Raw genomic sequence first — 21,600 nt, 5'->3', positions numbered from 1 at the left:
TTGAATTTATAATTGATTTTTTACTGGACAAACTCACACAATCTAAATTGGAAGCTATTATATATTAATATTTTAATGGATTGTTGAAAATTAATCACATTAATTTGTGAATAAATAATACAAGAGTCTAGGAATGAGAAGAATTTCTCAATCATCCTGTGTTGTTTAGGAAAAAAGAGTCTTGATATTTAGGTTTCAGAAGATATATTATGATTTAAAGCTTAGCATGAAGACAATTGACAATGATTCTGACCTACATATATTATAATATTTACATTGTGCTACTCATAATAAATATTTATAAATATTATTATATTTAACAACTATTTATGTACAGAATCACAACTACAACTCTAAGCACTTTGAATTTTTAAATGTTATTAATTTATTTTTTCAGTTTCTCACAAAAATGTCACTTGAACAAACAACAAATGCTTCATTCTTAACCAATATTATTCAATTTTTTGCTGATTGAATTGTTAACACCTTGCAATAACGAGAACTATTGCCTGCCTCTCATACCTTTCAACGCTTCACAAGGCAGGGACTCAAGCTCTCCCAGAGATCTTGTTGTATAAACAGGAAAAACAGATAAGAGACTGCATTATAATTATAATTATATATATATATATTAGTGTTATGGCAGATGTTTCAGTACTCAACCGCTAACTTTCTTTACAGTTTGGATATGAATCATGCTCAAGATGAAAAGTATAAATTGAGTCATAATTTCAAAAATTTCTACCATGCTTATGGCGACTAGACTTAATCCTATCAAATTCAATTGTATACTAAAAATGACACCACCCGCTTGAAGAAGATATTTCTTTGGTCTCTTTGAAGTTTTGATCTAGCTTTATTCTTTTAAGCAGAGTCACCAGCGAAGTTCAGTATTTAAAGACCCTATACCGAAGCCTTTGAGTGACTGTTTGCTCCTGCAACCCACTTTGAAATGTTTTTCCCTAGATCGAATTTTATTGATAGTTGTGTTAAATTTTGAGCTTTCAAAAAGCTTGAAATTTATGGTTCTTTTTGAAACGTGTCGTGTTCGGTATTTTGGATAAGTGTATTTTATGTAAGTATAAAGTTTGCGTTAAAAGAGAGTGTCAAGGGAACTGTTTTGGTCTGGTCAGACCACAATCAATGCTGTCCTACCACTGAGATTTACAAAAACAGTGAAAATCATATGAAAATATCTTTTAATGACCAAGTACAAAATATATACATCAACTAATATCTTTTACTTATTTTAGCTTTCACCGAATATCTCCATTTCCTCACTGTCTCTAGGCTGGTTACTGTAGTTAGGTCCACATTGGACCTAATTTCTTCAGGCACTGGATTGTTTCCTTAGTGAAAAAATGGGTCTTGGTTCTCTTCTCTGGTCTCTGGCTGCCACCTCTACATGAACCTTTCTTGTTCTGCCTCTTTTAATTCTAGAATTCCTTGGAGGAGCGATTGATTCTGATTTTTATTGTTAGCTCATGTCTGCTTGTACAGAATCTCAGAGGCGTTCACTGTGACCAATCATTCTACAAGCAGTTTCTCGAATTTCATCTTGGAAATCTTCATAGTTACCTTTTCTTACTAAGCAATAGCAATGAGTTTTTTTGCCAATGTCCCCAACTCAAATCGAGATAATTAGCAACATGTTGGCTGTCCTTCCCTTGGATTTTCCAGCAATATTAGCAATGAGTTTTTTTTTGCCAATGTCCCCAACTCAAATCGAGATAATTAGCAACGTGTTGGCTGTCCTTTCTTTGGATTTTCCAAGAGGAACAGGACTTAGAGCGTCATTTACTAAGTATTGGGGCAGTGGCTATCCAGCCACAAATTTAGATAACTTTATACCATTGTTAAATACCTTTTAGGGGAAAAAACAGTCCCCTTGATATGTTGATGAAATTTGTGGCTGCATAGCTGCTGCCAAATATTGGAAGTCTTTGGCTTGTACTCAGTTCTAATATGAAGTTGTGTACATGTCTTTTAATGTGACTTAAGCTATTTTAAGTTGTGGGCGTCTTTTATGCAACTAAAGTGACTTTAAGCCAAAGAACCTATGTTGTTCATGTACTACCTAGGAGAGAACTTAGATCATCATCGGTGAAATATTGGAATCTTTGGCTTGTTCTCAATTCTAATTATAAGTTGTGTGCATGTTTTTTTTAATGCTATTCTAATTTTTCACCTCCATCAATCATTAAGTCCTCTCATCAAAAAATGGTGATAGAAAGGTCTATTTGAGAACCAATATCAATTATCATGTGGTTATTATTGCTATTCATTAATGTACTCCCTTCACTTATTTAATTCTTATTAATTTTAGAAGTATTCAAGTTTTGGAATATTTGCATCATTTGAGTCAATACACATGCTTGCACTAAATTTTGGTCTTGACATTCAATTACATATTAGTTATTTCTCCTTCATTATGAGTTCTCTCTTTTTTCCATATCAATAATATCTACATCAATCCCTTTTTCCTTATCAATATTCTCTCTATCAAACTCTATAGAAGAAAGATCTACCTTTGGATTCAAATGATCAAGAGATCGAGTTCTCCTTTATCTTTTCTAGTATTTAAACTTTCTCATTGGGATGCATGTGGTGAGATCATCTACATCAAATAGCTAGCTTCTATAGAGGTTGACAAGATTATAACAATACTACAACATTGTCTTGAAATTAGTAATAATGCATAAATTCACTTTCTAATCATTGTGATCTTGACATGGGCAAGGTAAGGGCATACAAAAATTGACCTTGTAATTTCTATTGGAAAACTACATAAATTTAAACGTGAGGTGATAGTCAAAGATCAAAAAATCAAAATTTACACCAAACTAGTTGTGAACCTTCAAATTCTACAAATATTTCTAATATTAAAATGAATGATTTATAGTAGTACCAATCACCTTTAAAAAAAATAATATCAACAAATATATTAGTGAAATAAAATGACATTTTATCAAATTGTACTATAATATTACTAGTCTCAACATTATTTATTTATATTGAAATCTTTTACAAATCTTGTGATCATTCAAGCAACAACATGAGAATTATAAAGCTTATTCAAGCTCCTTTTGAGCAACCACACTAGAAATAACATTTGGAAGACCAGGAGACACAACCTAGAATCCACCTTTTACAATGAGACAAATACAACCAATAGAAGACCAAGAGACAACTTAGAATTCCACAAAGAAGTCCCTCTTGGGATTTGAACTAGGGTCTCCACAATGAGAACTCATCGCTTTAGCCAACTAAGCTAAACTCCTTGGACTAGTCTCAACATTATTTGAATATACACATATCTGAAATATACTAATCAATGTTGCTATGAAATAACCAATTTATGTTGGGATTACAAAAATATGAATAATAGACTAGAAAGAATATACCTTGTTAGAGGCCTACATATCTATTAGGAGTTGAGGAAAGAAATGGAGTACACTTGCTCGAGGATAAAGGTGTAATCTACCTTGGACTCACTATCCATGTACAAAGAAAGTATTACAATAATACATAATTATACTTGACACCACAATGTTTGATTAGTCTGAATGAAGCTCGCATATATTTTGATCCAACATCAATGCTTACGGATCATATAACAAAAACATCATATATTACATCTACCATGCTCTCATACAAAACAAGTCTTTATTGTATACCCTTGAAAATAATGTATCTTGTCAGCCTACAAAACTCTTCACAAAACATGTCCACAAAAAAAATTAATAAGAAAAATAGAATTGTGTTATCCAAGAGTTACGACCTTTCTTCCCTCCATTGCTAGATAATTGAGTTGTCTTAAATATTCAATTAGCTAAGTCAACATGTTGATCACATAAACTATCTTGTAGCATTTCTATATTTAATCAATTATACTTTGCACCACCAAAACTTATGTTAAACATCACATAAATATAAGAAACCATACCAAAAGCATATATACACTATACTATCACATTCACAAAGTCGTAGCCATATATGATAACTCTATTGTTGTCCTTGACCAAAATTGCCAACTATATCTTGAATTCTTGCTTTGGAATTCAACACTTTTCATGTACCAACTTCATCAAAATTGATTGTCAATCTAAGAGACCATGTAAATGAGATAAATTTCCATCAATGCCAACGCCCTTAACTCTTATTCAATACTCATTGGCCAATACTTATCCAAGGGTTCATTTCATATAGGAGAATCATCAAATGAAGGAATATGGTGTTGAAAAAGGAACACTTTAGGAGAGGAATAATTGTGACTGAAAAAAGGCTTCATGAAGAAGATAATAATCAATATCCCTCTCTAAGGGTTCATGCCCAATAGGAGATTTGTAAAGGGTACGAACACCCTTATGAATAAAACACACTATATAAGAGGTATAATCATGACTCACCAAAGCTTGATCCCTATAGGTAAGAGGATGTGAGAAAGTATTCATCTCTTGCACCAAAATATCTTTATGAGGGAGATACATATTAGTCGAAGGATCAAAATTATCTTTCAAGATTTCACCCTTTGGAGATGCTTTAAAGAAATAGACGTTTCATATGCTAAAATGTTTTCATGGGTGGGAGTGGTGTTGCTAGGATGAATAATATGGGAATCAATGAAAGGAAAAATTAAATTGTCATCATATGAATGAAATGCATCTTAAAGATCTTGAAGAAAAATTTTAATTGAACAAAAAATGAAGATAAAAACTCCATTGAAAATGAAACACAATGACTTATAATGAAATATTTTTGTGTTTTTCTATTGTCTTGGAGAAAATACAATCCAATGTAAGAGTGAAACTAGATGTGTGCATTGCATTTTTTAAAGCATTTTTCACAATGCAAATATAGTTAATTAAATAAGGAAATTGATGTAACATAAATGAAAAGTAAAACCTACAGGTTTAAATACAAAGTAGATCTAAATGCAAATGGAGATCTATCACAAAAATTAGAAGTGAAAATGTGAAGATGAAAAAGAAGATCTAATTATCCAATCAAAAGGTATGATGCATGAAAGTGTTAGGTTCACCAAAATGCAATGTGTAAAAAGTGATACACACACAAATGTAGAAGGAATGCCAAGGTTTCACGATAAATAAAACTTGATTAGCCCAAGTGAAAGCACTAATGCATTATCTTTTCAATGTAGAAGTCCCTTGGGTTTTGTTCCTCTTTTCCCTTAGAGAAAGAATTGTAAATGATCCAAGATTCAAACCTAGAAATGAACTATCACACTATAAAATAAATAGAAACTAAACAAGATGTGAAACCCACCCTTGCTAGAATCTTCAAACCCTAAAAATCTAAAAGCTTCAAGTCAAGGTCAACTTTTGAGGTTGTGGTCAACTTGGAAGGTTGAGATTGATTTGGTTGAGGTTGAGGTTCAGGTCCACCTAGACCTAGTCTACAAAAAAATTCTACAAATTTGATGCTTCGATAGAAAATAAACCCTAGATCTGGAATTCTAATCTTGAAACCTTGTAAGTCTATTCCTACATAGAAGAAAGGAAAAATTTTGTTGGTGGGGAAGAGATTGCCTTTGTGAAGCCTTGGTTGAGGAATAAAGCTTGAATTGAAATAAATATAAATAAAAGAATGCTAACATGTATTAATCTACAAACTTTAGTCATTAATTGGATATTATTTCTTACTTTAAACCATACATAACAAAGTACTAAAATAATGTTGAATAGTAGCAGTAACCATGGACAATGATAACTCATAACACCATATTTTATTAACTAGGGAAACCCTAACCAAGGGAAAACCTTGATGGGGATGATACTCACTAGATAATAAACTGATATATAAGTTCCTTGTTAGAGGATGGACCTTGTTAGGAGTCAATGAGAAAATTTAGTATAAGGAGTCCCTGTTAGGAGACTTTGAATCCTTGTTAGGAGATTCCAACCCTGTTAGGAGTTGTGGTATAGTAGATGCAAGATGAGGCCACTGCCCAAACATGCACTTCCAATTACAAGATGAGCTCATTGCTCAAACATGTAATCAGACATCTGGAATATAGGTACTATAACTTCTTTCTTGATTGATCTCTAAACTTCAGCTTGATTTCGGATCACAAAATAGCTTTCACAAAATTTCTCATATATAGCTTTCATAAAAGTTAGCATACAATTGCTCAACATCACAATTACATGATAGCACACTTCTTATCGCAAAATCTCCTTTGCATAAATACCATGCCTTTACACAAATTGCTACTAGGTTGGCTAAGACCATAATACACTTTTCCAACTTAAAGTAAACATCTAGGCTATTGGTCCTAATTGGACAAGTAATTATTTTGTAAACAAAATAATCCTTTTCTTCAATTCCATTGTTTTGTTTCACTTAAAACATGAATATCTCTTTTTTGTATAGTCTGTACTGACTTTCGAGGTTATACATGTCATCACCAACATGTATACTATCTCCATCTAACTTCGCTAGTCATAATATGAGATCAGCAACAAGTTATAAACAAAACAATGCATTGTTGTATACCAAATTCCATACTTAGACAATTTTTTGATTGCCAAAAGCTAAGTATCTTTATTTCCAAGATTTCCTGTAAGCATGTACATCATGTGTTGCCATAAATGACAATAATTACATATCTCCATTAGCCAATTGTCAACATAAATCACATGTCTTTCCAAGTTTATTTAATTCTTTATCAATCACTTCATTTCTTCCTCTAAAATTATTTCCAGCAATAGGCAACTAAATATAGTATTTGTATGTACTTGTGATATCCTTCACACAATCCTTTGTTTTACTAATAACCTAGAAATTTTTTGCTTTACATATTCATTATTTATTCTCTATATAATGCTTGTATATACTAAAATATACACCAATAATTAGAAAATTATTTTCAGTGTCTCTAACCAATTCGACTAGTAACATATTAGATGTGCACTAGAAATTGTAATCCTCTTATTGATTAGATATTCAATAAAAAATTTCATCACCAAAGCTTTGCTCATAGATGAAAAATCATACCCTAAACCGCTAAACCTATCATAACCACAGTCTTCTAGTATAGAACAAAACACATTATAATCTACAAACATAGATTGTTTTAGAGAAACCACATCTTTCTCCACCTCTTCGTCCATTTCTTCTAATACATATTATTCCTTATCTTCTTCTTCCTATTATGAAATGGTGAAAAAATTATTTCATTTGTCACTTTTTTTTCTCTCCTTAGGTTCTAGAGAGGAACCATAACACGACTTCCTAGTATAACACTAGTAACAATCAAACTTAAGTAAATACTCTCCGCTAAATACATTACATATTCCTTATAGGCATGTAATCTATTTTCCAATACATGGATATTTGTAAATTTACTTGTTGATAGGGATGTATGTATTCCATTCAACATTATCCTTAATAGGTAATGACCTTAAATCATATCTATCTTCAACAATAATTTTAACATTTTCAAAGAATTTTTTTAGCAACATCATATAGAGATACATTTGAAAATTATCCTTTACAATTTTATGTGCAAGACAAACAACTAAAGCCAAAGTGGAACCATCATGATTCTAAAACTGAACTTTGTAAGAAATTCCACAGGCAACATAACTATGGGATCTTCAAGGGTATTGATAAATAGTACATGTTGATCCTGACTATTTTCAGTCAAATCTTCTACCTTGTGGTGGGTTATATTGTTCTTTCCAAGAAATTCATAAATTTTGCATAAACCACTAATAGCTCCAATTTCCTCCATCACCAAATAGGGTTTTTTTCAACACTCAGGTTTTACTTTGAAACTAACTCAACACAAACAACATAAATTCTTAGTTGTTACATTATGAAGGAGCACCATTTAAAACCTTGAAAGAAAAATCCAAAGAGGAGAATGTTTGAAGATATTTTTCAAACATGGAAATAATGTAATAGGATAGATGATAGAGACAATAAGACCTATATTGTAAGGCGAATACCTTGATTGCATGTTTATAAGCCATTATGGATAATTGGTCATAAGGATTCAAATATATGTAGGGAAGAGTATATATAGAGTCTAAAAACAATTTAATAACCATTTGGATGCATTTTTAAAGTTGTTATAGTCACAAAAGGTCTCTATGCAAAATGTTACAAAAGTTACAAAATATTGTCAACAACTTCATAACTTTTTGCACACTTAAAAAATACCCTCCAAATGTTCATTTGGTTTTAAAATTGTCTTAAGACCATTTAGGGATGATGTATAAAGACCCTTTTAATTTAATCGAACGATATGCTTATGTTTTTGTAAGATTTTGGTAACAATAAAAGAACCTTGCATTTTCTGCAATTTCTCTAATAGATTGTTCATAATTGTGGATTCTGATATTATGAACCATTCAATAAAATTGGTGCATGTAGAGGTATGTTTTATTATTTCTTTTATACTTGTTTTGAAGTATTCATTCATTTTATATTTCAAGATATCTCAATTTTGGTCCAAGTAAGTCTAAAATCCTAGGTTGACAAGGGTTTTCATGCCAAAATTAGAATTTTCATAGCCTCTACGAAGATGTTAGTTTTCTAAATGCTCCAAAGGATCTAAAAGGATTTTTTCAAAAAGAAAAAAACCTAAGATAACTTTTGAGCCCTAGGTGGGCATCTCTACGTGATTGTTAATTAAAACATAGCAAAAAAGAGTTGAAATTGACTTTTGGGATGGAATCTGACCTCTAAACCCGAGACTTAAGAGTTTGAATAACACTTGGACATGTTGGAATAGTTGTATTTCCAAGATTTCAAATCATCAAAGCACTTTCTTTGTAGATCTAACCTATTTTGTCTAATTAGTTATCTCCTAAAAGTGAGGATGAGGAGTCTTGTGTTGGAGATCAAGACCTAGGACTTTGCAATTTTGTATATGCCCCAAAAGGGTACTCTAAACTCCAATTTATTTTCTAATTCCTTTGGGAAAAAAAGAATTTAAGCTTATACAACCTTCAAGGATGACTATTAGGAATACTAGGCCTTATTGAAGTAAATATGCTTAGATTTTTTAAGGATGCCAAACCAAGTTTTGGGATATGCTGTCTTTTCTCATTGAATATAGGAAATAAGAGGGTTTCACCCCATTCACAGTTTTTTAGGTCAAACACATGGTGTCATCATGTTCCTTTATGTGCAAGGGTGTAACAGAGATATTTTTGTATGGATCTTGTCACACAAATGTGACTTAGGTTTGAAGACATGAAAGAATTGGCATACACAAAGATAATGACAAGGAAGAAGGCTTTATAGTTTTTTATTTCATCAATCTTCCATTGTGGATCTACATCATATTTGTATCAAAGCATAGAATAATTCTTTGGGAAGAAGAGATTTAAATTTGATGTTAGAAAAAGACTCAAAAGATGAGGCTCCAGTCACACCTCCTAAGATGATAAATGTATAATTTTCAAAGAGAGTGCAAGAAATTGAGGAACAAAATAGGTTACAAAAGGAAGAATTAGAGAAGTTGAAGGGTAAGTTGAGGAAGGAAATGGAAGACATGTTTGACAAAGAAGAAGAAGAAGAAGAAGAAGAAGGGGATGATGATAATGAGGAATTTCCTGCAAAACAAAGGCCCTTCCTAAATTCCTTCAACACCATGGGTGGTAGAACCATGGCTTGTAATTTTGACGTTCCTTTCTTTAGTGGGAAGATGAATGCTAACATAGTCATGTACTAGATGGAGTCCTTGGGAAAATTACTTTAAATTTGAAGAGATCTTAGAGAACCAAAAGGTAAACATTTCTAAATCCAAATTGAAAAGAGTAGCCCTTACTTCGTGGAATTTTGTTCAAGGAGAAAGGGTACAGGTAGAAAGAAGTACAACTACTTCTTGGAACATTATAGTCTTCAAGGTCAAGAGACATATTGTTGATCTCTAGGCCTTGTTGCCTATTAGTGTCCAACTCTTTTGTCATTTTATAGGCAGCGTTGGTCGGTGACCACTACAACCAAGTCATCTTAGGAAGGTCAAGCTACATGGAATTGTTTATATTTCACTACATGCCAAACAAGTCAAAGGTTGCCAAGCACCCTAGTGGATACCGAGCTACTATACATGCTGAGTGAAATATATGAAGATCGAGCGATATAAAGATAACTTATGCCGAGTGAGTTAGTACTTGCCAAGTGTATAGAATCCTAGGGACAACATGAATGTTCATTATGAACAAGTGTCACAACATTCAATTGTCAAGTAAAATATTTTTTTGCATATATGTTTGTAATGACACAAAAACTTATGTAAATCAAATTAGCTAACTTCTATGAGACATTTATGGATTATAGAGACAACTAAGGAGAAATTTACACATTTTTTTGAAGGCATTAATTCCAAGAAAGGAAGATTAACCAAATAGAAAACTAGAAGGGTTAAATGGAAAAAAAATGAATTTTGGATCATTGATTATGATCTAATAACCTTCCACGATTATTTATTTAAGAGAGGATCAAACCCTAAATCAATATGATGCACGATAAAGTGTGATGGAATGTGAAGGAAGATCATGTACGTGTGAAAAAGGATAAGGATAGAGCAAGGAAGGATACGTTTGATAAGGAGATTAGACAAAACAACCTAGCAGTGAAGGGTAGAATAGAGAAAATAAGATAAAGAGATCAGATTTAGACATTGAAGAGAGAAGATTTGTAATCAACATTGTGAGAAAAAACCAAAGGATTAGGTACTAAGACATTCTTCGAGAAAATATCTTAATAGAGTGGTTTTAATCGACCTTGTTAAATCTCTTAATAGAGTGCTTACTTCATTATAAGTTTAAATCCTTTAATCATGGTAGACTTAATAGTCTTGTAATTCTTTTAACCAGGAAGACTTCTCACAAGGTAGATCATCAGAAGTGATCAAATTGTATCCCTAACAAGAAAACTTTGTTGTTGCAATAGTAAAGATTTTTGGGTGTCATCCCCACCCCAATTTTACCTTTACTTTGGAGGGTTTCTAGGTTACCAAAATCTTTGTGTTATGAGTTTACATTTTCATGTTGATGGATGTTATGCATAGTTAGATTTTATTTCAGTTTTATAGTTTATGATTATATGACATGCAATCTAAATATGAGATGGATTAGGAGTGAATGTAGTTAATCGATCTTTTTGTTCAAGAAGTGAAATTTTTTATAGATCTTGATTCACCCCCCTCTCAGTATCTTGTTTCCCAATAAGACCTCCAAGAATAGGTACTAGGTGACTATGAAATCCAATTGCATAGGAGGCATAACCTTAGAAAAAATGTAATTAATGTCATTACATTTACTAAAGAATTTAGAGATTGGGCATAAGGTCAAAACAAGGTAAACATGAAAGTGTAGAAGTGGCAAGGTACCTAAATGGACTAAGGATGAACATGCAAGAAAAATTGAACATTTTATGCCTAGACACTATACACAAGTTCTATTAGTTGACATTAAAGGTAGAAGACAATATTAGAAGGAGATAAGAACAAAATAGTAGTGGAAAAGGAAGAAACAACAGGGAAAGAGGAAACTAACAAGGTAGAAGACATATTTTTAAATCTCAAGGAAAGATAATTCAAGAGAACTCTCAAGGAGAGCATTTTTAGAGGGAATATCAAAGGAAGAAGGCCAAATAGAAGATGATGGTTTGGAGGAAGAATCTCAAGACCACCTAGGGGTTTCAGTTGTATCCAAGAAGGTCACATTGCACCTAATAGACTAGAGGGAGAAGGATCAAGTTCCCATGTAGAAAGAAGAACACATCTAACTTAAGATTTGAATTTCCAAAGCATAAAATCATACAATTCTTGTGGGTTACCAAAATAGGCATAAGTATTGATGACAAGGAGGACTTTTTTGAAGGTCCCTAGCACCTTAGAGCCACAAAAAATGAAAACTATTTTTAGGATCACATGAAAATTTAGAGGCAAGGTATGCAAGGTCATTATATATTCTAGTTCTACTAAAAATTTAGCTTCCTTAGATATGGTAAAAAAGTTGAAGTTAAGAAGAATGTAGCATAAAATCATATCATCAACATATAAACATAGAATAATATAGCTATCATTATCCAACCTCTTAAATTAAACACAATGATCTGAATGACACCTACTATATTCATGATCATACATAAATTCATCAAATTTTAGATATCATTACTGAGGTTCCTGCTTCAAGCCATATAAACTTTTCTGCAATCTACACACTAAGTTCTTTTTACCTTTGACCTCAAATCCCTATGGTTGTGCCATCTATATCTATTTATCCAAATCATCATAAAGGAAGGTTATTTTAATATCAAGCTGCCCCAAATGAAAATCTTTCATAGTCACAATACTTAAGTGTGAATAGAAGTCGTTTTAACAATAGGATATAATATCTCATCAAAATCAATACCCTTTTTCTGTGCAAGTCCTTTTACAACTCACCTGGCTTTAAATATTTTCTTACCTCCATCATCTTCTTTCAACCTGTAAACCCATTTATTCTATAAAGCCATTTTACTTGTAGGTAACTTAAATAAATGCCAAGTCTTATTTTTCAGCGAGGAGTCCATTTCTTCTAAAATCGTGAGCTCCCATTGGATCTTAGTATCCACCTACACAAATTCATCATAATATTCAAGTTCACCAACATCAATTAGTACAAGAGAGTACAAAAAGGGAGAAAATATTTTTGGAGGTCTACTTGGCCTTGTCGATTGTCTGATATTTACTAGGGTGTGTGGTATTTTTTGTTTCAGTTGTTATAGATCATGAGGGGCTACTGGAACATCTTCCTTTTGAGTATCATCCAACACTACATAATTATTTTCTTTCTTCTCATGTTGTTGCAACAAATATTTGTGCAACACTTTCTCATTGAATATGACATCCATGCTTGTTATAATTTTACAATTTAAAAAATTCCAAAGCCTATAACCAAATTCATAAATTACATATCCAACAAATACACATTTATTTGACTTAGCTTCCAGCTTAGTTCTATTTTCAAAATCTATATGTGCAAATCCATCACAACCAAAACTTTTGAGAAAATAATAACTCACCTTCTTATTAGTCCATGCTTCCTCTGGAATACCACAATCCAAAGGAGTAGAGGGGCCTCTATTAATCAAATATACATTAGTATTAAAAACCTCTACCCACATGTTTAAGGGAAGCCCAATATGCAACCTCATGCTCTTTGCAAGCTCCATTATTTTCATGTTCATGCATTCAACCACTCCATTTTCTTGTGGGGTCCTTGGAATAATTTTCTGTCTAAAAATACTATTAGTGGAGCAATAATCTTCAAATTCATGAATACAATACTCAACACCATTATTAGATCTAAGATATTTTAATCTCTTGCCAGTCTCATTTTTAACCAAGCATTTCCATTTCTTAAGAGTTTGAAATACATCAAACTTTTTTCTAAGGAAATAAACCTATACTTTCCTAATGAGAGCCACCAAGGGAAGATACCTGAGTTAGTCCCCATACATCTATATGCACACGCTTTAATTTCTCATATTTATTTTCCTTCTTACTCTTCACAAAACTCACTCTCTTTTGTTTTCCATACAAACAACTTTCACAGAAATCCATATTAACACATTTTAGACCTGGTAAAACTTTCTTTGAATGAAGTAATTTCATACTCTTCTCCCTCATGTGCCCAAGTCTATTGTACCATAACACTGTATCAGGATCTACAACAATTGGTAGTTCTCCTTGCTCAATTGCAACAACTATTCCTAACATTCTTTTTTTCTTTGAAACAATTAAGGTAGAAGGAAAAATATGACCTATAGAAAGATATAAGGTGCCTACTTTCACACATTTTTCCACTATTAGGGAACTTTTTGAAACCTTCCAATTTTTATCATTGAAAACAACTACACAACCCTCATCACCAAGTTTCCCTATTGAAATTAAATTCCTACTCAACCTTGGAACATGTATTACCTCATGTAGTAGCAAATGATTCCCATTATGCAGATTAATCTTAACTTATCCCTTTCTAACAATCTAACAAGGTTCATTATCCCCCAAATAAACAAGCCCAAAATCCGCTTGGACATAATCAATAAAATAAACTCTATTGGGTGTAGCATGAAATGCAACCCTAGAATATGAAACCCAATAATCATCAACACTTTCTAAATAAAGAAGCAAAGCATCCTCTTCAGATTTGTTACTTACCATATTTTCTTCCTTGTTACCTTCTAGTTTATATCCTTCATTGTTCTTTCGAGTTCAACAATCTTTCTTCTTATGCCCTAGTTTCCCACAATACCATCAATCTCTTAGTACTCTGGATTGAGACACTAGTGCATTTCGCCCTAAATCGCGACCAAGTTTTTTAAATGGGTTGGTTGGTTGCGTTATAAAGCAAATTTTTGATTTTTTTTAATAACATGCCCGTGTTGGTCACAATTGTGACAAATTAATTTTGTCAGAATTGTGACACACACGGCAGCATAAAACAAAAAAAAAAGGGGCAAAAATGTAATTCACATTTCATTTGGCGAAGCTGCGAGTCCAGTCTCCATCAACATTGGCGCGAGGGAAGCTGCGAGTCCGATCTCCATCAACATTGGTGCGAGGGAAGCAAAAAAGTTCGGTCTCCATCAACATTGGCGCGAGGGAAGCAAAAAAGTCCGGTCTCCATTGAAAAGGGCACAAGGGCACGTCTGCTATAGATCATTGACGGGTGCGTTTGATTGTAGAACATTGTAATAAAACTTTGTTGTGACTTATTGGTATGATTGTAGACTTCCATTTGTGTTTTCTTGAATGTCATCACCCTTTTGTTTTAGCTCTTGTTCTTGCCACCTCCTTCATGCTCTGATCACATGGTATTTTAAAGTTTTTTTTGGGGTTTTTTTTTCCACTTTTTATGATATGCAGTGTGTCATCTCATTAGATTCTTCACTCATACTATGCGACTTTCCACGAACTGCCTATTAGGATTATGTTCATGATCTCAACTATTAGGGGAAACTCTGCACACTCTATCTTCTCTCGACTGTGTAGGGTTCTATAATTTCGAACGCTTTTGATCTCCTTAGGGCTTGAAGAGCCTTATCTTTATCAGGTCTTCTTCCTTTGAAATGGATGTCGTCTGAATTGACACTGAGTTTCTTATCAAACGCAATTGGCTACTTTGCATAATTCACACTAATAGAAACAACAACACCAACTACTTGTTACTCTGCAAGGAAAAAGTGAGCATCTTCTACACCCCTTTCACAACTTTCATGCAATCTTTTGTGTCTGTTACAAAGTGCACTCCACATTTAATGATTTTTCTTGATAGAAGTCCTCTCCTTGGAAAATAACAAGCTTTTTCATTCTTGAATAGGGCTTGACTACTATTCTATTTATCCCAGGAATTCCATGTAAAACTCTCTGCCATATACTGACATATTCAGGCTGTATTGTGTTTTTTAATGGACACTTTTAATGGATTTCTACCAAGCCACTACTTTAAGAATATGATCTCTTTTGTCAAGATTACTTTCAAGGACAGTTACTAAACTTTTTATGTCAATACTTCAGTTAGAAATATGCTTTCTTGTTTAGCAACACAAAATTTGCCTTGTCTTCATAATTTTGTAAAGTTCTATGATGTTCATCTTGCAAAATCAACCTTGACATTTTAAAAAATTGATTGAAACATAGTGCATATTCCTTGTTTCTTGTATCATATTTCATTATTCCACAAAGTTTTTCTCATGATCAAATCATACAATTACATAGCCTAACAGTTCCTTAAATCAAATTAGCATACATATAGAAAAAATGCACGAAGATGGCAGGTTGTGAAAGCAATCATATAGGGCTACAACGTGGGTGGCCTGTATTAATCCTTGAAACCTGCCATGTGTATGAGGGCTTGGCACTACTGAAAGTTGGCTAAACGCACGAAGCACATTCTTTCATTCAGACACTGCTTGACGAATCTCATCAACAGTACGTTTTTTCTTTTGAAGTGTTGAAGTTGAAAACTTCTACATGGCAACACCAACATCAACGTGTAACATGTAATTTGAGGGTGCCAAATGTACTGCTCTTAATAATGTTCTTTTACAATCTTGCCACTGTTCTGCTTCATAATGTGATCGAGCTAAATATAATAAAATTTGGGTGTCAGTGCCAAAATAGAATTTCCTCAAACAATTTTGATACACTTTCACTGCAAGCCCAAACTATCCTTGTGCAAAGTAAACATATGCTAGATTTACCCACACATCAGGCATCTGAACAAAGATGTCTCCTGTTGCAACTTCTTGAACCTGTGTGAAAATTTCCTTTGCAATATCAAAATGACCCCTTTCGGCTAGCACAATGCCTGCACCATTTGCAGCATAGACATTTCCAAGTCTCTGAGCCAACACTTTACAATACAATTCCCTAGCCTTATCAAGATGTATTCCCTCTGCATCTGGATCCTTCTTCTCATTGTGTGAAGCTGCAAAATAATTCCAGTTTCCAAGAGAAATGTCAGCATAAGCATCCTTACCATCTGATACATTTTGTGTAGTTTTAATTGTTTCTTTTGCTTTAAGCCAGTCATCTGTTTTCAGTTCCAGGTTGCCAAGCATGGTAATCACATTTACTAAGGTTTTATCCACCTTAAGTACCTCCCCAATTAATTCTAGGCTTAGTTGGATCTCATTTCGAGCCTGGGCCATGGCTACAAGTCATAGATATGCATCCACATAATCAAGAAACTTGAACAATATTAGCCTGTACAAAAGATTTGCTTTTTTAGTACCATGTAGCTGTTCAAACAGCCTGACAAGATTAAATAGTATGGTATATAAAATATTTTACATATTCAACAATGGATGATCTATATTCCAAGAGATCTTTTGTAGTCAAAATAGAAGTTTGAAAATTGTTGAAAATCTACTATAAGTTTATGTTGAAAATGGTTCTAATCTTTTAAATTGAATTCACCAAATAAAGTTATTTGAGAAGATGTTTTGTAGTCAATATAGAAGTTTGAAACATAGAAAATGTTATTTGTTTTTTATTTGTTTCATAGAAAGATTTTGAAGTCAACAAAAGGAAAATCAAATGATGAAATTTTGTTCCTCTTATGTTCAATGATATAGTTCTATTATCTTTTATTTTTTTTATTTTTTTATTGAATATATATCTTAAAATTATTTTAAATAAATCTTAGGTTCAAATTTATTCAATATTTGATTTATTTTTCAAAAATAAGAAATTGTAACCCACTTGAATATTTTTGTGACATATGACTTCTAAATGATCCATGAGAATTTAACTTATATCTTGAAAATATTCCAAATTGATTTGATTTACATTATTACATATATACATATATGTTTTTAGAGATATTTAGTTTATTTAAATATGTTGTTGCTTCTAATCTATCTAATGTATAGGTAAAATACTAAAATTTCACCACACGAAGAGTCTTTTTGATGAAATGATGTATTCACCAAATAAGAAGTATTACCAATGTAGGATGGAATGAATTATTTATTATATCATCCCCAAAATACCTCAATAGGAGACAAGAGGTAGTTGAATCATGAGCTTTCCATTGAGTTCAAAGATATTTTTAGAAAAAAAATATGTATTTTTGGAGAATGGTTAACACTATAAAAGACAAGTTATCTAAATAGATTATTGAATTTTTCGTTAGAAAATATCAACTAGGATAAGATTATAAATCAAGGATAACAACATGATTTGGTATCCTATTTCCAAGATAAAATAGGCTACAAAGAAAGAAAAGTGGTTCACTCATAATATTCTAAAATGCTAATTTGGGTATAAATTGTGTCTTGTTGTCTTTATGGGCTTCATTTGGCTGGTCATTAGCTGAAAAACTAGGAATATATAAAGATCAATTAAATAGGGATAATCATTTATAGTTTTTGTATGAACACATTTAGACTATTTTAAATTAAATATATTGATTTTCCTTTGCATTGAGTTGCTATAATAATTTTGTTTGCTTCAAATCCATATAGTAGATTAAATAAAATGTCTCATTATTTCTATATTCACCACTACTTATAGGTGAAAAAAGAACATTCAAGCATTCAAGGACTATTGTGATATTTTTTATGCAAGCTCACAATGTCCAATAGACTTTCAAACAACCAGAATGCTTCATCCCATGTATGAAAGTTTTCATTTATAAAATAGTTATTCTGTGGTATATGAAATATTTTATATATTCAACAATGAATGATCTATCGTTCTCTTGTAACATTTAGCAAATAGTTTGAATACTTGACTTTCTATAATATTTTGTTACTTGTATGCACATTTTTGGGGAGCCAAATGACAAAGATGAGCTTGAAATATTTGAATACATTCCTTTTCATACGAGTGATTATGAACATATGTCAAGATAGATTGAAAAATACATATATATTTTTATCGCACACTTATGTAGTGCATACATCTAGATGTGTGTAGTTACTTTTAAACATGTTAATCTAGTGTAACTTATAAAATGTCTAATATAAGTCTAGGTTGAAAAAGGTTATAATTTTTTAATGGAATTTGTCAAATAAAGTTATTTTAGCAGATGTTTTTTAGTCAACATAGAAGTTTGAAACATAGAAAATGTTAGTTATTATTTTATTTGCTTCATAGAAAGATCATGAAGTCAACAAAAGGAAAATTAGGTGATAAAATTTTGTTCCTGGGTAGGGCTTCAATAATGGTTCCCACTTTCCATAATGAAGAAATCAGATGGAAAGTGGGGAAGCTAAATTTTAGGGGCTTCAAATGAAGCCAAATCTTTGAATGAAAGTCCCAAGGGGCTTCACTCGAAGCCTCCATGCCGATATTGGTGTGGGGGCTTTGAATGAATCTTAGGGCTTCATTCGAATCTGACATGCAAACCTCGTTCATACTCCTAATAACTGATCAGGAAAGCTTTTAAATCCAACATTTTTTCTTTTTTGTCCCATGGTTTCATGTATGAGTTGGTGGGCTAGGGCGCTGAGAGGGAAGTCAGTAACATCATACCTTGCATCAACATCTCCGTCTATGATGCAGGAGCACCTATTCATTGGATTTCTCATGGATAAATTCATATTTTAAATTATATTTAAATAGTATTGAAAAAGCAACTCAATTTAAATAGTGTTGTCACTTTATCCCATGAAAACTCATGTGAAACACCTTCTTCTTCTAGTCGATGGAAGAATTCCATATCCTTTAAACACACAGGAAAAACTTCAGAATTGATACTGGGGCTTTTATTGATGAATTCAACCCAAACACCATTTCCTAATGCCTCCATGAAAGTTTGCTGAGCCAAATCTAGTTCATCATGCTCAAAATGAAGAACCCCAATGTTGTTTAACAATTCAATGGGTACATATTCTCTGCTCTTCTTCAAAAGAGACTTTGCTGTGTTAAGAGAATTTAAGGCTACACTGGGGTCTGATGATATCAATAACTCACCCATGTTAATAAAGGAATGAGCATCACGTGGATCTATGCGAGTTGCCTTTCTTAGAATTTCCAAAGCCTTCTCTCGTTGCCCTTGTTGAGCATATATATGGCCTATAGCTTTCAAGCTCTCATAGTTCTCAGGGTGAACCTCTAGAACCTTTTCAAAATTTGAGAGAGAACTCTTAAGACCTCCCAATTTCATTTAACCTGTCCCAACCCAAAGTATGGCAACACAAAATCCTGTGGCTTCTGGCTTTCCTTGACTGATGCCATGCAGTAGCGGCCAGCAATTTCATAATCACCTTTTCTATGATAAGATCGTGCAAGATTATAATATGAATGAGATTTCATGAGAGGGTGGTCTGTCGAAACAAGAGCTATCTTAGTTAACTATTCATTTGGATCTCCACATTGCTAATCACTTGGATCAATGCTTTTCTCTTTCTTCACAAAATAGGTTTGGTCCCAGAGTTCAGCAAGTCAAGAAAGTGAACCATTTAGGTTAGTGTCTCCCCTCCCAAATGATTTCCTCAAAATCAATATAGATGGATTTTCAAGGAGTAATCCACATCCAACAGGAATGGGTGGTACTAGTGGTGGAACTTTAAGCCCTGTTTAGTTTTTCTTTTCTACTTCCTTAAGTACTCATTCTAAAAATTAGATGGGAGCTTGGGCTATTCTCTATACTCTTCAGAAAGCCTGTGTATCGGTGTGGAAAATGATTTTTGCAAGATGGTCTATGATTCTTGTCACCCTTCTGAATAGTGGAAATTTTCTAGATTGCTCTTGGAGGCTAGCTCTGGTGGCTATGCTGATGTACAATTTAATATGTTTGAGAATGAATACGAACCTTTTTGTTAATATGATTCTAGATGTTAAGTAGTTAGCTATAGATGCACCCTTATGTGTGACCTTTTTTCTTAAATCAGTATAAAAAGGTGTGGCCCCTCAGGCCACAATTTACGTGGAAATGAAAAAATGTAAAATAAACATAGATATGAGATAAGAAAAATAATAAACAATGGAATAATAAAAAAAGCAATAGCCATTGCTAAAGTCTACCCTTCTCATACTTTGTCACTTGCATAAGCTCAAAAGAAGAGATGCTAGAAGCCCTAGAAAAGACATAGCTGTTGAACCTAGGAATTCTCATAAAACTTTTCAATGTGGAAATCGTTTCTCATCATGCATTTGAAAAATAAGTCTTGCCGTAGATTTTTATTAAAATCACAGTCAATGAATTTAAGGCTATAAGAACAAACATGCCTACCAAATATGACACTTTGGGTTTCAACGTTGAAACTAAAAAGCATCAACCTATATTGGACAAAACAATTTAAACAAATTGAAATGGAGTACCCAAATCGGGAATTGCTAAATGTCCTAATCAACCAGTTTTTACGCTCTGCAGTAACGACCTAGTATTTATACCAATTATGCTAATTTTTGTGGAATATGTATCATAAATATTTCCTCAATTCCTTAGCCTACCCTATGGGCCCAGAACCTGTCCATTTTGCAAGTACTAACTAGAATTCAAAACCGATATCTTGATGTATTTGATAGATCATTGTCAATTGTTTGATTTCTCTTTATTATCATTTCTTGAAGGATTGATGGGTGAATGCTTAACCAATTGATTTCTTAATTATAAATATTTAAATGATTGGATGCTAGAATGGTTGATACTCGAATAGTTGATATTTGCCTGTATAAGTGACTGATTTTTTGCTTGCTAGTTTGATTGTTTGGTTATTTTGATATTTGATTCCCAATTGATGATAGGTGGACAATTGAATGGTTTAATTTGATGGATTTAGGATTGATGATTTAACAAATGTTGATAGTGATGATTGAATGAATGCTGATTTGATATATTGGTGTGTAATGATTTCATAAATTGATTCTTGAATGGATTTCTGATTTTGTATCTAGTTGAATGAAATGAAATTTGATGGTGAATTTCTATTGATCTTCCATTTATATTTTATTTATAAAATAATTTCCACCCTTCAAAAGGAATTGAGTCACCACCCTTCATTGCTGCCTCACGGAATAATAATTTATTTCCAAATGATTCTTTGCTTCCTTCATGTTCTTTTCTCATAGAATGGTCTCTCCTTTATATCTTAATCCTTCAATACTCATAACTCTTTATT

General features: G+C 32.5%; 1 pseudogene; it reads right to left on the bottom strand.

Annotated features, from left to right (window-relative positions):
* Positions 1-502: 502 nt before the first annotated feature.
* The window catches only part of LOC149565892 (protein CTR9 homolog), a 121,519-nt pseudogene continuing 100,421 nt past the window's right edge, over positions 503-21,600 (bottom strand).

Source organism: Cupressus sempervirens, chromosome 3, assembly GCF_028749045.1.
Source record: "Cupressus sempervirens isolate cs-2001-9-10 chromosome 3, ASM2874904v1, whole genome shotgun sequence".
Lineage (NCBI taxonomy): Eukaryota > Viridiplantae > Streptophyta > Pinopsida > Cupressales > Cupressaceae > Cupressus > Cupressus sempervirens.
Note: the sequence above shows the minus strand (reverse complement) of the source record. Positions and strands in the feature narration are given on the sequence as shown.